This window comes from Lygodium microphyllum, chromosome 11 (genome assembly GCF_053477565.2).
Source record: "Lygodium microphyllum isolate KBCC chromosome 11, Lygodium_microphyllum_v1.1.10, whole genome shotgun sequence".
Lineage (NCBI taxonomy): Eukaryota > Viridiplantae > Streptophyta > Polypodiopsida > Schizaeales > Lygodiaceae > Lygodium > Lygodium microphyllum.
Genome location: NC_141145.1, coordinates 161,999,311 through 162,016,026, shown reverse-complemented (window position 1 = coordinate 162,016,026; position 16,716 = coordinate 161,999,311). Strand labels below are relative to the sequence as shown.

General features: G+C 57.0%; 1 pseudogene; it reads right to left on the bottom strand.

Annotated features, from left to right (window-relative positions):
* Nucleotides 1–15,515: 15,515 nt before the first annotated feature.
* LOC148029616 (5S ribosomal RNA) lies at nucleotides 15,516–15,634 on the bottom strand (annotated as a pseudogene).
* Between the last annotated feature and the right edge of the window lie 1,082 nt (nucleotides 15,635–16,716).

Below are 16,716 nucleotides of genomic sequence, written 5' to 3'. Positions count from 1 at the left end.
AGGTGGAGGGGCCGAATTTTGGAATGGGGGGGAGGTGGGGCCGAATTTTGGAGGTGGGGGGGAGGGTGCGTCGCGACATGGTGTGGTGTGTGTTGGGGGGGGGGGCATCGCATCATGTCATGTCATGGGGGGGGGGGGCGGGGAGCGTCGCGACATGGTGTGGTTTGTGTTGAGGGGGGAAGGGGGAGGGGCCATATTTTGGAGGGGGGATGCCATGCTATGTTGGGGAGGGGGAGGGGGGCGCGTTGCGTCGTGTCATGTGGGGGGGGCGCGTCGCGTCGTCACATGGTGTGGTGTGTGTTGAGGGGGGAAGGGGGAGTGGCCGAATTTTGGAGGGGGGGATGTCATGTTATGTTGGGGAGGGGGAGGGGGGCGCATTGTGTTATGTCATGCGGGGGGGGGGGAGGGTGTCGCGTTGTGTCATGTCATGAGGCAGGGGGGCTCGCGACATGTTGTGGTGTGTATTGAGGGGGGAAGGGGGTGGGCCAAATTTTCGAGGTGAGGGGGAGGGCGCGTCGCGACATGTTGTGGTGTATGTTGGGGGGGGGGGGCTTCATGGTGGGTAGGTGTGTGTGTTAGGGGAGGGGGGCACGTCACATCGTGTCATGTCATGGGGGGGCGTCGCGTCGTGTCGTGTCATGTCATGGGGGGGCACGTCACGACATGGTGTGGTGTGTGTTGAGGGGGAAAGGGGGAGGGGCCAAATTTTGGAGGGGGGGATATCATGTTATGTTGGGGAGGGGGAGGGGCCAAATTTTGGAGGGGGGGATGTCATGTTATGTTGGGGAGGGGGAGGGGGCGCGTCGCGTCGTGTCCTGTCGTGTGATGCGTGGTGGGCGTCCCGTCGTGTCATGTCATGGGGCGGGGGGAGGGGGGCGTTACGACATGTTCTGGTGTGTGTTGGGGGGGGCATCGCGGTGGGTGGGTGTGTGTGTTAAGGGGAGGGGGGCACGTCACGTCGTGTCATGTCATGGGGGGGGGCGCGTCGTGTCGAGTCGTGTCATGGGGGGTGGGGGGGAAGGGCGCATCGCGACATGGTGTGGTGTGTGTTGGGGGGGGTGTCATGGTGGGTGGGTGTGTGTGTTAAGGGGAGGGGGCACGTCACATCGTGTCATGCCATGAGGGGGGGATTTCATGGGGGTGGCGCGTCGCATCGTGTCATGTCATGGGGGGGCTCGTCGCGTCGTGTCATGTCATGGGGGGGGCGTTGCGACATGCTGTGGTGTGTGTTCAGGGGGAACGGGGAGGGGCCGAATTTTTGAGGGGGGGATGTCATGTTATGTTGGGGAGGGGGAGGAGGGCGCGTCGCGTCGTGTCGTGTTGTGTCATGCGGGGGGGGTGTGTCACGTCATGTCATGTCATGGGTTGGGGGGGGGCACGTCGCGTCGTCTCATGCGGGGGTGGGGGGTCGCGCCGTGTCATGTCATGAGGCGGGGGGCGTCGCGCCATGTTGTGGTGTGTGTTGAGGGGGGAAGGGGGGGGCAGGCGGGGCACGTCGTGTCATGTCATGGGGGGGGGGGGGGGGCGTCGCGACATGGTGTGGTGTGTGTTGAGGGGGGAAGGGCGAGGGGCCGAATTTTGGAGGGGGGATGTCATGTTATGTTGGGGAGGTGGGAAGGGGGGGGGGGGAATTTGGGAGGTGGGGGGGAGGGCGCGTCGCGACATGGTGTGGTGTGTGTTGGGGGGGGGGTGGCGTCATGGTGGGTGGGTGTGTGTGTTAAGGGGAGGGGGGCACGTCACGTCGTGTCATGTCATGGGGGGGCACATTGTGTCGTGTCATGGGGGGGAGCACGTCGCATCACATTGTGTCGTGTCATGGCGAAGTGGGGAAGGGTGCGTCGCGTCGTGTCATATCATGGGGGGGTGGGGCGCGTTGTGACATGGTGTGGTGTGTGTTGTGCGGGGAAGGGGGAGGGGCCGAATTTTGGACGGGGGATGTCAGTTTATGTTGGGGAGGGGGAGCGGGGCGTGTCGCGTCGTGTCATGAGGGGGGGCACGTCGCGTTGTATCGTGTCAGGGGGGTTGCGCGTCGCGTCGCGTCGTGTTGTGTCATGGGGGGGGCGTGTCGTGACCTAGTGTGGTGTGTGTTGAGGGGGGAAGGGGGAGGTGCCGAATTTTGGAGGGAGGGGATGTCATGTTATGTTGGGGAGGTGAAGGGGGGCCTGTCGCGTCGTGTCATGCGGGGGGGGGCGTCGTGTCGTGTCAGTGATGAGGTGGAGGGGGTGTTGCGACATGTTGTGGTGTGTGTTAAGGGGGGAAGGGGGGCGGTGCGGGGTGCATCGTGTCATGTCATGGGGTGGGAGGCGGGGCGCATCGCGACATGGTGTGGTGCGTGTTGAGGGGGGAAGGGGGAGAGGCCGAATTTTGGAGGGGGGGGGATGTCATGTTATGTTGGGTAGGGGGAGGGGGGCGCGTTCCGTCGTGTCGCATCGTGTCATGCGGGGGGTGCGCTGCGTCGTGTCATGTCATGAGACGGGGGGTGTCGCGACATGTTGTGGTGTGTGTTGAGGTGGGAAGCGGGGGGGCGGAATTTTGGAGGTGGGGGGGAGGGTGCGTCACGACATGGTGTGGTGTGTGTTGGGGGGGGGGTGATGGTGGGTGGGTGTGTGTGTTAAGGGGAGGAGGGCACGTCACATGGTGTCATGTCATGGGAGGGGGGATGTCATGGGGGTGGAGCATTGCGTCATGTCGTGTCATGGGGGGGCGCGTCGCATCGCGTCGTGTCGTGTCAGGGGGGGCGCCTCACGACATGGTGTGGTGTGTGTTGAGGGGGGAAGGGGGAGGGGCCGTATTCTAGAGAGGGGGATGTCATGTTATGTTGGGGAGGGGGAGGGGGGCGCGTCGTGTCGTGTCGTGTTGTGTCATGCAGGGGGGCGTAGTGTTGTGTCATGTCATGGGGCGGGGGGGTGGGCGTCGCGACATGTTGTGGTGTGTGTTTAGGGGGGAAGGGGGGGGGAATTTTGGAGGTGGGGGGGAGGGCACGTCGTGACATGGTGTGGTGTGTGTTGGGGGGGGGGGGGGTGGCATCATGGTGGATGGGTGTGTTTGTTAAGGGGAAGGGGGCACATCACGTCGTGTCATGTCATGGGGGGGCACGTCGCGTCGTGTCGTGTCATGGGGGGTGGGGGGGATGTGATGGGGGGCGCATCGCGTTGCATCGTGTCGTGTGATGGGGGGTGGGGGGGGGGGGGCGTCGCGACATGGTGTGGTGTGTGTTGAGGGGGGAAGGTGGAGGGGCCGAATTTTGGAGTGGGGGGAGGTGGGGCCGAATTTTGGAGGTGGGGGGAGGGCGCGTCGTGACATGCTGTGGTGTGTGTTGGGGGGGGCATCGCGTCATGTCATGTCATGGGGGGGGGGCGGGGCGCGTCGCGACATGGTGTGGTTTGTGTTGAGGGGGGAAGGGGGAGGGGCCAAATTTTGGAGGGGGGGATGTCATGCTATGTTGGGGAGGGGGAGGGGGGCGCGTTGCGTCGTGTCATGTGGGGGGGGGGGGCACATCGCGTCGTGACATGGTGTGGTGTGTATTGAGGGGGGAAGGGGGAGTGGCCGAAATTTGGAGGGGGGGGGGATGTCATGTTATGTTGGGGAGGGGGAGGGGGGCGCATTGTGTTATGTCATGCGGGGGGGGGGGGTGTTGCGTCGTGTCATGTCATGAGGCAAGGGGGCTCGCGACATGTTGTGGTGTGTATTGAGGGGGGAAGGGGGTGGGCCAAATTTTCGAGGTGAGGGGGAGGGCGGGTCGCGACATGTTGTGGTGTGTGTTGGGGGGGGGGTGTCATGGTGGGTGGGTGTGTGTGTTAAGGGGAGGGGGGCACGTCACATTGTGTCATGTCATGGGGGGATGTCATGGGGGTGGCGTGTCGCGTCGTGTCGTGTCATGGGGGGGGCGTCGCGTCGTGTCGTGTCATGTCATGGGGGGGGCATGTCACGACATGGTGTGGTGTGTGTTGAGGGGGAAAGGGGGAGGGGCCAAATTTTGGAGGGGGGGATGTCATGTTATGTTGGGGAGGGGGAGGGGCCAAATTTTGGAGGGGGGGATGTGATGTTATGTTGGGGAGGGGCAGGGGGTGCAACGCATCGTGTCGTGTCGTGTCATCCGTGGGGGGCGTCCCGTCGTGTCATGTCATGGGGCGGGGGAAGGGGGCGTCGCGACATGTTGTGGTGTGTGTTGGGGGGGGCATCGCGGTGGGTGGGTGTGTGTGTTAAGGGGAGGGGGGCACGTCACGTCGTGTCATGTCATGGGGGGGGGCGCGTCGCATCGAGTCGTGTCATGGGGGGTGGGGGGGGGGAGGGCGCATCGCGACATGGTGTGGTGTGTGTTGGGGGGGGGGGCGTCATGGTGGGTGGGTGTGTGTGTTAAGGGGAGGGGGGCACGTAACATCATGTCATGTCATGGGGGGGGGATGTCATGGGGGTGGCGTGTCGCGTCGTGTCGTGTCATGGGGGTGGGTGCATCGCGTCGCGTCGTGTCGTGTCATGGGGGGGCGCGTCGCGACATTGTGTGGTGTGTGTTGAGGGGAGGAAGGGGGAGGGGCCGAATTTTGGAGGGGGGGGTGTCATGTTAGGTTGGGGAGGGGGAGGGGGGCGCGTCGCATCGTGTCGTGTCATGTCATGCAAGGGGGGGCGTCGCGTCGTGTCATGTCATGGGGGGGGCATCGCGGCATGTTGTCGTGTGTGTTGAGGGGGGAAGAGGGGGGGCCAAATTTTGGAGGTGGGGGAGAGGGCGCGTCGCGACATGGTGTGGTGTGTTGGGGGGAGTGGTGTCATGGTGGGTGGGTGTGTGTGTTAAGGGGAGGGGGGCACGTCACATCATGTCATGTCATGGGGGGGCGCGTTGTGTCATGTCATGGGGGGTGCGTCACGTCGCGTCGTGTCGTGTCATGGCGAGGGGGGAAGGGTGCGTCGTGTCGTGTCATGTCATGGGGGGGGGGGGGAGCAGGGTGCGTTGCCACATGGTGTGGTGTGTGTTGAGGGGGGAGGGGGAGGTGCCGAATTTTGGAGGGGGGATGTCATGTTATGTTGGGGAGGGGGAGGGGGGCGCGTCACGTCGTGTCATGCGGGGGGGGGCATCGCGTCGTGTCATGTGATGAGGCAGGGGGTGTCGCGACATGTTGTGGTGTGTGTTGAGGGGGGAAGGGGGGGCGGGGCGCGTCGTGACATGGTGTGGTGTGTGTTGCGGGGGGAAGGGGGAGGGGCCGACTTTTGGAGGGGGGAGATGTCATGTTATGTTGGGTAGGGGGATGGGGGCGTGTCGCGTCGTGTCATGTGGGGGGGGGCATCGCATCGTGTCATGTTATGAGGCGATGGGGGGCGTCGCGACATGTTGTGGTGTGTGTTGAGGGGGGAAGGGGGGGGCGAATTTTGGAGGTGGGGGGAGGGCGCGTCGCGACATGGTGTGGTGTGTGTTGGGGGGGGCGTCATGGTGGGTGGTGTGTGTGTTAAGGGGAGGGGGGAACGTCACATGGTGTGATGTCATGGGGGGGATGTCATGGGGGTGGCGCGTCATGTTGTGTCGTGTTATGGGGGGACGCGTCGTGTCGCGTCGTGTCGTGTCATGGGGGGGCACGTTGCGACATGGTGTGGTGTGTGTTGAGGGGGGAAGGGGGAGGGGCCGTATTTTGGAGGGGGGGATGTGATGTTATGTTGGGGAGGGGGAGGGGGGTGCATCATGTCATGTCGTGTCGTGTCATGCAGGGGGGCGTCGTGTTGTGTCATGTCATGGGGCGGGGGGGCGTCGCGACATGTTGCTGTGTGTGTTGAGGGGGGAAGGGGGGGCCGAATTTTGGAGGTGGGGGGGAGGGCACGTCGCGACATGGTGTGGTGTGTGTTGGGGGGGGTGGCGTCATGGTTGGTGGGTGTGTGTGTTAAGGGGAAGGGGCACGTCATGTGGTGTCATGTCATGGGGGATATCATGGCAGGGCGCGTCACGTTATGTTGTGTCATGGGGGGTGGGGGGGATGTGATGGGGGGCGCGTCGCATTGCATCGTGTCATGTCATGGGGGGTGGGGGGCGCGTTTCGACATGGTGTGGTATGTGTTGAGGGGGGAAGGGGGAGGGGCCGAATTTTGGAGTGGGGGGCAGGTGGGGGGGAAGTGGGGCCGAATTTTGGTGGTGGGAGGGAGGGCGCGTTGCAACATGGTGTGGTGTGTGTTGGGGGGGCGTTGTCTCGTGTCATGTCATGGGGGGGCGTCGTGTCGTGTCACGTCATGGGGGGGGGGGGGGGGGCGGGGCACGTCGCGACATGGTGTGTTGTGTGTTGAGGGGGTAAGGGGAAGGGGCTGAATTTTGGAGGGGGGGATGTCATGCTATGTGGGGAGGGGGAGGGGCACGCGTCGCGTCGCGACATGTTATGTTGGGGAGGGGGGCACGTCGCATCCTGGCATGTCATGGGGTGGGGGGGCGTCGCGACATGTTGTGGTGTGTGTTGAGGGGGAAAGGTGGGGGCCGAATTTTGGAGGTGGGGGGGAGGGCGCATCGCGACATGGTGTGGTGTGTGTTGGGGGGGGGCGTGGCGTCATGGTGGGTGGGTGTGTGTGTTAAGGGGAGGGGGCACGTCACATCGTATCATGTCATGGGACAGGGGGAATGTCATTGGGGGGCGCGTCGTGTCGTGTCGTGTCGTGGGGGGCGCGTCGCATCGCGTCGCGTCGTGTCGTGTCATGGGGGTGGGGGGGGATGTCATGGGGGGGCGCATCGCGTCGTGTCGTGTCATGGGGGGTGGTGGGGGATGTCATGGGGGGGAGGGGGGTTATCATGTTATGTTGGAGAGGGGGCGCGTCGCGTCGTGTTGTGGCATGGTGGGGGGGGAGGGGGCATCACGACACCCCGCTGTCAAGATTGTGGGAGAGAAGGAAGGAGTCTCACTTGTAGCTTTCTTGCTTGCACAATGGGGGAAGACACATAAGGGTGGAGGCTGAAAACTGTTTTTCTCTTCTTAGTTGTGTAAGCCAAAAGAACTCTAGTACAAAGAAATAGAAGAACCCTCTATATGGGTCTCAAACCAAACTCAACTAACTAAGGTGGCATACTAACTGAGCCACAAACTAGAGTAGATAAGGATAGCTATCATGTAGCTATTATTCATGGGCGGTGTACCAACCGCGTCTGCAACTGACAAGTCGTTGACATAAATACACAACGGTCACCCTGGCGTATCACGAGTGGAGCTCGATATCTCAACACTCCCCCTCGAGCTCAATCCCAATTCCTGCACACCAAGCAGGTCTCTGAACTTGCGCAGCTTCTCTGCGCCCAATGCCTTCGTGAATATGTCAGCTACCTGATCCTCTGTGCTGACATAAACTAGATCAATAAGACCTAGTAAAACCCTCTCTCGCACATAGTGATAATGCACTTCAATGTGCTTTGTTCTAGCATGATAGACTGGGTTATTTGCCAAGTGTATACTACTCATGTTGTCACAATAAATGACAACTGGCCCATCTGTAGACTGATGCATATCATAAAGTAGCTTATGCAACCAAGCTACTTCACATGCAGCCATTGCTGCACCCCTGTACTCAGCCTCTGTGCTCGACAAGGCAACTGTAGGCTGTTTCTTGCTGCTCCAAGTGACCGCAGCACTCCCAAAAGAGAATACATATCCACTGGTAGATCGTCTATCAGAAATACTACCAGCCCAATCAGCATCAGTGTATCCATGCAACTGTATTTGAACCCCAGTCTCATAAAATAGTCCATATTGCAATGTGGACTTCACATACCTGAGTATGCGTCTAGCCGCATCCAAATGCGGTTTCCTTGGAGCCTGCATAAACTGACTTACCAATCCAACAGCATAGCTCAAATCTGGCCTGGTAATAGTCATATAAATCAAGCTTCCTACTATGCGTCTGTACATAGTAGGGTCTTCCAGAAGCTCACCTGCATCTGTGCTCAGCTTCACATTCTGCTCCAAAGGAAATGAAATAGGCTTACAGCCTGTCATCCCATATTTGGACAGCATGTCCAATCCATACTGCCTCTGCAAGAGCTGTATCCCACTTGGTGATCTAATCACCTCAATGCCCAAGAAATAACGCAGCTCTCCCAAATCCTTCATCTCAAACTTCTGCTTCAATAGCATTTTCATATGAAGGATATCTTCATCACTGTCACCTGTCATAATCAAATCATCAACATAAATGACAAGTAGCATAATACCTTTCTCTGTTTTTCTCACATAAAGTGAGAAATCTGCCTTGGAAATCTGAAAGCCAATAGCGACAAGATACTGTCCTATCTTGTCAGACCATGCTCTAGGTGCTTGCTTCAAGCCATACAAGGCTTTCTTCAACCTGCAAACAAACTCAGGATGAACAGCATGCATATAACCTGGTGGCTGCTCCATATAGACCTCTTCTTGCAAATCACCATGCAAGAAGGCATTCTTTACATCCATCTGATGTAAAGACCATCCCTTTGATGCAGCCATAGCAATGACTGCTCTTACGGTTGCCATCCTTGCAACCGGACTGAATGTTTCTTTATAGTCAATGCCATATGTTTGTGCATACCCCTTGACCACTAATCTTGCCTTGTATCTGTTCACAGAACCATCTGCATTGTGCTTCACCTTATAAACCCACTTACAGCCAATTGCATTCTTACCTTTAGGCAAAGGTACCAATTCCCATGTAGCATTTGCTTCCAAGGCATCCATTTCTTCATCCATGGCTTTCTCCCATTTTTCTTTTTCCATGGCTTGCTCAAAAGAAGTGGGTTCTGGTTCTTGTATCACCTTGACCATATATGCATAGTGAATGGCTGTAAATCCATCATATTTCAGCCTATCCACAGGATACCTAACTCTGGTAGACCTGCGCAAAGTGGGTTCACTCCCAGGTGCTCTCAAAACATCCCTGGTCTTCCTTACTCCAGGTGTAACAATAGAAGGAATACCCAACTCATCATCAATGCTCTGTTCTGAGCCACTGGATTCACCATCCACATAAGAGTGACCTGCATTCACATCAAACATGGGCTGATCAACCTTCTCTTTTCCTTTTCGTGATACCTTCATACCACTATCTGCATTACTTTAAGAAGATTCTCCTGATCTCAATCTGCCTGTCCATGGCGAAGAATGTGAACCACTGCTAGAGGACGCTCCAGGTCCAATAATATTTTGTGACTGCTGCTGTGAATTCTGTGCAGCATTACCATTTTGTGCATCTACATCATCAATCACATTTACTGGTTTATACCAGCTACTCATCTCATCAAAAACAACATCTCTGCTCACTGTAAACTTACGAGTAGAAGGGTTATAGCATCTATACCCTTTTTGCTGTAGAGAGTAACCAATAAAGATGCACTTCTCAGCTTTTGGATCCAACTTGGATCTCAGCTCATCTGGCACATGTACATAGGCAATGCAACAAAAAATTTTCAAATGAGAAATATCTGGTTTCCTACCAGTATACCTCTCCTCTGGAGTCATTCCATGTATTGCTGCAGTGGGAGTCCTGTTCATTATGTAGACTGCTGTAGCAACTGCTTCAGCCCAATAAAAATCTGGCAAGTCTTTTTCATTGAGCATGGCACGAGATACCTCTCCAATATGCCTGTTTTTCCTTTCTGCAATTCCATTTTGTTGTGGGGTATAACTGCATGAATATTGCTGCTTTATGCCATGCTCCTGCAAGAACTTTACAAACTCATTTGAGAGGTACTCTGCCCCTCCATCTGACCTTAGGCATTTTATTTGCAGACCTGTTTCTTTTTCAGCCATAGCTTTAAGAGTTTTGAAATGCCCAAAAACTTCACTTTTCTTTTTCATAAAATACACCCAAACTTTTCTGCTATAGTCATCAATAAAAGTGACAAAATAATGACAGCCTCCAAGAGATGCAGCTTTAGTAGTCCACACATCAGAGTGGATTAATTCCAATGGCTTCTCACTCTCTTGAACATGTCTAGGAAATGGTTTCCTTGCCTGTTTTCCAAACTGACAGGCTTCACATACCTTATGCATTTCTGCAACCTTGAATTTCGGCAAACCTGCAACAATATTTTGGGCCTGCATTGATTTAAGTCGCTGTACATTAACATGACCAATGCGTTTATGCCAGATATCAATATCTGCAACTACACCGGTCCCATGTGCAAACATTGCTGCACTCAATTCAGACATGTCTGCATCCAACGTAAACATTCTGCCCTTCTTCTTTCCTTTTGCTATCAAGCGACCTTTATTTTTCATATCCTCAACAAAGCATCCATGAGGATTAAATCTGACCTGCAAGCCCTGTTCAACCATTTGACCAACAGAAACCAGATTCTTGGTGATATTCGGGACATGAAATACATCGGACAGGTATTTCTTTTTCCCATCCTGCATAGACAAGGGAATTTTTCCAATCTGCACAATAGGATGTGCAGTATCATCACCAGTCTCCACAAATCCTGGTTTTTCCATTTTCCTTGCATCCTCCATCCATTCTGCATGACCTGTCATGTGGTTTGATGCACCTGAGTCAACATACCATACATCATTGCTTTCTTCTGCACTTGTCACAGAATTGTTCATGTGCTGGACCATGAACAAATGCTCATTTCTGTCATCACCCTGTCTACTAGAAGATGCATAATTCCCTTGTTGCAGTTTTCCATTCATGATGTCATTCTGCTTTTTATAGCAGTCTTTAGCCATATGACCCATTTTACCACAGTAGTAGCATTCAACATTACTGTTTGCATTTTGACCTCTTTGCCATCCACCACGACCTCTTTGGCTCCCCCTGCTTCTAGAGTTACCACGTCCTCCTCCATAGGACTGGTTTTCTTGAGTTTGCTGCATATTCTGATTTCTACCACGGCCTCCAAATCGGCCTCCTCTACCTCTGCCTCTACCTCTTCCAGCATTTGAGTAGAAGACAGCTTCTTTTGAAGTTCCTCCTGAAGAAGATGCACCACCATTTCTCTGCTCCTCAGAAATTAGAAGAGCAATCAACTCCTCAAAATCAGGAAATCTTTCACGGACGGAAATGGATGTTCGAAACTGTGCATAATCCTTTCCTAGACCATTCAAGGTCACGGAAACTAAATCATCATCTGCCACTGGCGACCCAATGGAAGCAAGTGCATCTGCAATCTTCTTCACCTTCATGTGGTAGTCGTTGATGCTCATATTTTCTCTTTGCACATTGTGCAACTCTTGCTTGAGCTGCATTTTCCTGGCTTGCGTATTTGTGCTATACATTTTTGACAAAGTATCCCATGCCTCCTTTGGCGTACTTGCATCCTGAATATGCACAATCATAGAGTCTGAAATGCTGATAGACAGCCAATACATAACTTTCCTGGCTCTCTCATGCCATGTTTTAAATGCCTGCATTTGTTGTTGATTGGGAACATCAGGAAGAACTGGTTCTTCTTCATTTCCTGCAACAAATTCCCAATATCCTTTTCCCATAAGGAAATTCGTCATTCTAAACTTCCATGCCTGGAAGTTGTTCTTGTCAAGCTTTTCAGTGACAATCTGTGAAAGAGAATCAGACGCCATTACAGAATACTGCAAGAAATTCTGTCACTGCAAAAAACACAGCTTCACCCTCACAAGGGCAAATCTGCAAAACTGGCGAAAGTGATATTTGACCACACAGTCACTTCCTAGTGACGATTTTGCATAAACAGGAACCAAGGATGATTCTGAAACTCCCAATGTCTCTGCGCACAAGCATACGATGCAATTTCTACAGTAACTTTTTACCGACCTGTAGAACAGTGGTCGGACAGCATAAAACTGAGCCTTTTCCTGAGTGCGTGCAGAAAACTTCCGTCTGCAAAACAGGCCCCGAAATGGCCTCAAATCAAAAAAACAAGGTCGCCGAGGGCTAAAGCCCTTGCCCGCAGCATATACTGCCCTCTTGCTTTACCGCGAAGGGCGTCTCAACCTGAGACAATGCACTCCTGCAATTTCCGGCTGTGCTACCTGCAGAGATCTGCTCCCAAAACAGAAAATGAAAGCAACACTGCTCCTCTTACCAGACCATCGCGAGCTTGGCTTGCTTTCTTGAGCTCCTTACCACGAACAAGGCTCTGATACCATGTCAAGATTGTGGGAGAGAAGGAAGGAGTCTCACTTGTAGCTTTCTTGCTTGCACAATGGGGGAAGACACACAAGGGTGGAGGCTGAAAACTGTTTTTCTCTTCTTAGTTGTGTAAGCCAAAAGAACTCTAGTACAAAGAAATAGAAGAACCCTCTATATGGGTCTCAAACCAAACTCAACTAACTAAGGTGGCATACTAACTGAGCCACAAACTAGAGTAGATAAGGATAGCTATCATGTAGCTATTATTCATGGGCGGTGTACCAACCGCGTCTGCAACTGACAAGTCGGTGACATAAATACACAACGGTCACCCTGGCGTATCACGAGTGGAGCTCGATATCTCAACACCCGCGTCACGCCCCCACGACATGGCACACCCTCCCCATCCCCCCGCACCCCCCACGATGTGGCGCCTCCCCCGTCACCCCACCTCGAAAAACCCCGCTCCATCCACACCACCCCACCACGCCTCCAAAAACCCCGCTCGACCCACCCCACCCTGCATCACCCCCCCACGACACGGCACACCCCCCACCCCATTGCACCCCCCCACGATGCCCCCCCCCCATCCCACCTCGAAAAACCCCGCTCCATCCACACCACCCCACCATGCCTTCGAAAACCCAGCTCGACCCACCCCACCCCGCGTCACCCACCCCATGACATGGCACACCCCCCCACCCCACCGCACCCCCCCATGACGTCCCCCCGCACCCCACCTTGAAAAACCCCGCTCCCTCCACACCAGCCCACCACGCCTCCGATAACCCCGGTCGATCCACCCCATCCCTTGTCACCCCCCCCAACGACACGGCACATCCCCCCACCCCACCGCACCCCCCCACGACGCCCCCCCGCGTCACCCCCCCACAATACGGCACACACTACCCCACCCCACCGCACCCCCCATGACACGGCACATCCCCCCCACCTCACCCCCCCACCCCACCTTGAAAAACCCCGCTCCATCCACACCACCCCACCATGCCTCCTAAAACCCCACTCGACCCACCCCACCTTGCGTCACCACCCCCACGACATGGCACACCCCCCCACCCCACCACACCCCTCCACGACGCGGCGCATCCCTCCCCCTACCCCACCTCAAAAAACCCTGCTCCATCCACACCACCCCACCACACCTCCGAAAACCCCGCTTGACCCAGCCCACCCCGCATCACCCACCCCATGACACGCCACAACCCCCCACGACGTCCCCCCGCACGCCACCTCGAAAAATCCCACTCCCTCCAGAGCACCCCGCCATGCCTCCGAAAACCCCGCTTGACCCACCCCACTCCGCGTCCCCCCCCACGACACGACACACCCCCCCACGATGCGGCGCATCCCTCCCCCCACCCCACCTCGAAAAACCCCATTCCATCCACACCACCCCACCATGCCTTCGAAAACCCCGCTCGACCCACCCCACCCCGCGTTACCCCCCCACGACACGGCATAGCCCCCCACCTTACCGCAACCCCCCCACTACGCCCCCCCACACCCCATCTCGAAAAGCCCCGCTCGACCCACCCCACCCCGCATCACCCCCCACGACACAGCACAACTGCCCACCCCACCGCACCCCCCCACTACCCCCCATTACGCCCCCCCCCCCCCCACTACGGCCCCATGACACAACAAACCCCCACCCCCCCACCGCACCCCCCCACGGTGCGGCGCATCCCTCCCCCCACCCCACCTCAAAAATCCCCGCTCCATCCACACCACCATGCCTCCGAAAACCCTGCTCGACCCAGCCCCTCCCGCGTCACCCGCCCCATGACACGGCACACCCCCCACCCCACCACACCCCCCCACGATGCCCCCCCGCACCCCACCTCAAAAAACCCCGCTCCCTCCAGACCACCCCACCACGCCTCCGAAAACCCCGCTCGACCCACCCCACCCCGCGTCACCCCCCCACAACACGGCACACCCCCCCACCCCACCTCACCCCCCCACGGCGCGGCGCATCCCTCCCCTCACCCCACCTCGAAAATCCCTGCTCCATCCAGACCACCCCACCACACCTTTGAAAACCCCGCTCGACCCACCCCACCCTGCGTCACCCGCCCCACGACACGGCACACCCTTCACCCCACCGCACCCCCCCACAACGCCCCCCTGCACCCCACCTCGAAAAACCCCGCTCCCTCCAGACCACCCCACCATGCCTCTGAAAACCCCGCTCGACCCACCCCACTCCGCGTCACCTCCCCCCCTACGACACGGCACACCCCCCCACCCCACCACACCTCCCCACGACGCGGCGCATCCCTCCCCCCACCCGACCTCGAAAAACCCCGTTCCATCCACACCACCCCACCACGCCTCTGAAAATCCCGCTCGACCCACCCCACCCCGTGTCACCCCCCATGACACGGCACAGCCCCCCACCCCACCGCACCCCCCCACGACGCCCCCCGACACCCAACCTCGAAAAACCCTACTCCCTCGACACCACCCCACCCCGCCTCCGAAAACCCCGCTCGACCCACTCCACCCCTCCTCGACCCCCCACGACACAGCACACCCCCCCACCCCACCGCGTCCCCCCACGGCACGGTGCATCCATCCCCCCACCCCACCTCGAAAATCCCCGCTCCATCCACACCACCCCACCACGCCTCCAAAAACCCCGCTCGACCCACCCCACCCCGTGTCAGCCCCCCACGACGCGGCGCACCCCCCACCCCACCGCACTCCCCCACGACGCCCCCCCCGTACCCCACCTCGAAAAACCCCGCTCCATCCACACCACCCCACCACGCCTTCGAAAACCCTGCTGGACCCACCCCACCCCGCGTGTCACCCCCCCACGACGCGGCGAACCCCCCACCCCACCGCACCCCCCCACGACGCCCCCCCGCACCCCACTTTGAAAAACCCCGCTCCATCCACACCACGCCACCCAACTAGGCCTTTGAAAACCCCGCTCAACCCACGGCACGTCACCTCACCCCCCCATGACATGGCACACCCTCCCTCCTCAGAAATCCCGCTCTGCAATGACACGGCACACACAACCCACTGCACACAACCCCCTCCCACGACATGGAACCACCCATCCCCCGGCGGACCTCCTCAAAAAACTCCCCCACGACATGGCACCACCCAACCCCCCCGTGACATGGCACACCCTCCCTCCTTAGAAATCCCCACTCCAACAACCCGCCCGCACAACATGGCACGCCCTCCCTCTTGAAAACCCCGCTCCACCGAACCCCCCCACAGCATGGCACACCCTCCGCTCCCAAAAAACCTCGCATCGTGAGGAGGGGGCATCATGTGAAAGCGAGGTAGAGGGAGGGACCAGGCATGACGTACGCAAAGACGATCAGGAGATGCCGCGTCATGGCAAGACGAGGGGGTTTCCTACCAGGATGTCAGCGTTGGAGAGTCAAGACGTGATCCGAGGGGATTTCCATGCCATGGTCTTGAAACAAGCATGGAAAAGGGTGCAGCACTAGGACTTCCTGGGAGGTCACCCATCCCAGTACTGTGCTGGCCCAAGCGCACTTAACTGGGGAGTTCTGATGGGATCCGGTGTATTAGCGCTGGTATGACCGCACCACGAACACAAAGGAATTCCAAAGAGCTCTTGTATACTCACAAAGTGGCATGAGAGAGCTCAAGAGCGAGGCATGGCGGCATGCCATGCCGTTCATGCCACGGAGGACGCGACTCAATGCGAACCCTAAACCTCGCGCACATGGAGGCGACGCACAAAAGATTGAATGCCATCGTCGTGTGCCATTTCTAACACAAAGGGAAAGCATCCACGTGAAGAGCACCCCGTGCACAAGTAGACAACGACGTAGAAAAGATCGAGCCGCATAATACGTGCCATGGAGGACAGGTGCCCAGAGTATGCTGCAAGGCGGTGGGGGAGAGGGGGGCCTGCCGTTCATACCACGAAGCACCCGTGTCCATGCGAGCACTAAACCCCGCGCACAGGAGATTGAGTCATAGATCCCTGCCATGGACGAACTTGGAATGCCATCGGGTACGCTTTATGACACAGTGGGTGAGCATCCACTCGAAGAGAACCTCGCGCACATAAAGGCAACGAGGTAGAAAAGATGAAGTCATAGAATCCATGTCACGGAGGGCGCATGTCCACGTGAAGAAGAGAACACCACGCACGTGGAGGCGACGCACAGAAGATCTGAGTCGTAGAATCCATGCCACGGCGGGCGGACTTGAAATGCCATGGATGCTGAGGAGGTGAGATGAGCACGAAAACCGCACTAATGCAAGCGAGCGAAGGCAGGGAATGTGAAGAGAAGGCAATCGAACCGCCCGTACTGTTAGAAATGCGGGATCTAGAGCATGACATAACCGGAAGCTATGGAGGATGGAAGGAGAAGTGTAGACTCATGATGGAATGGACACTGTTTGTTACACAAGTGAATTAGGTTCCAAGATTGAGACTTGGACTCATAAACACAATCTTGTGTATGTGGACAATGACATTGACACTTTACTGAAATGAAAAGAGTACTATCATTGCATTAAGAAAGGAAGCAAGTACAATGCTTTATAGGAAAGTAGTAAACTGCAGTAGGCACCATTGTGCATATGGGATAAGTCACCCTGCATGTCCTTGACCCTGAGAATCCATACAAAGAGGCTGTTTGAGTGTGATTGCTGATT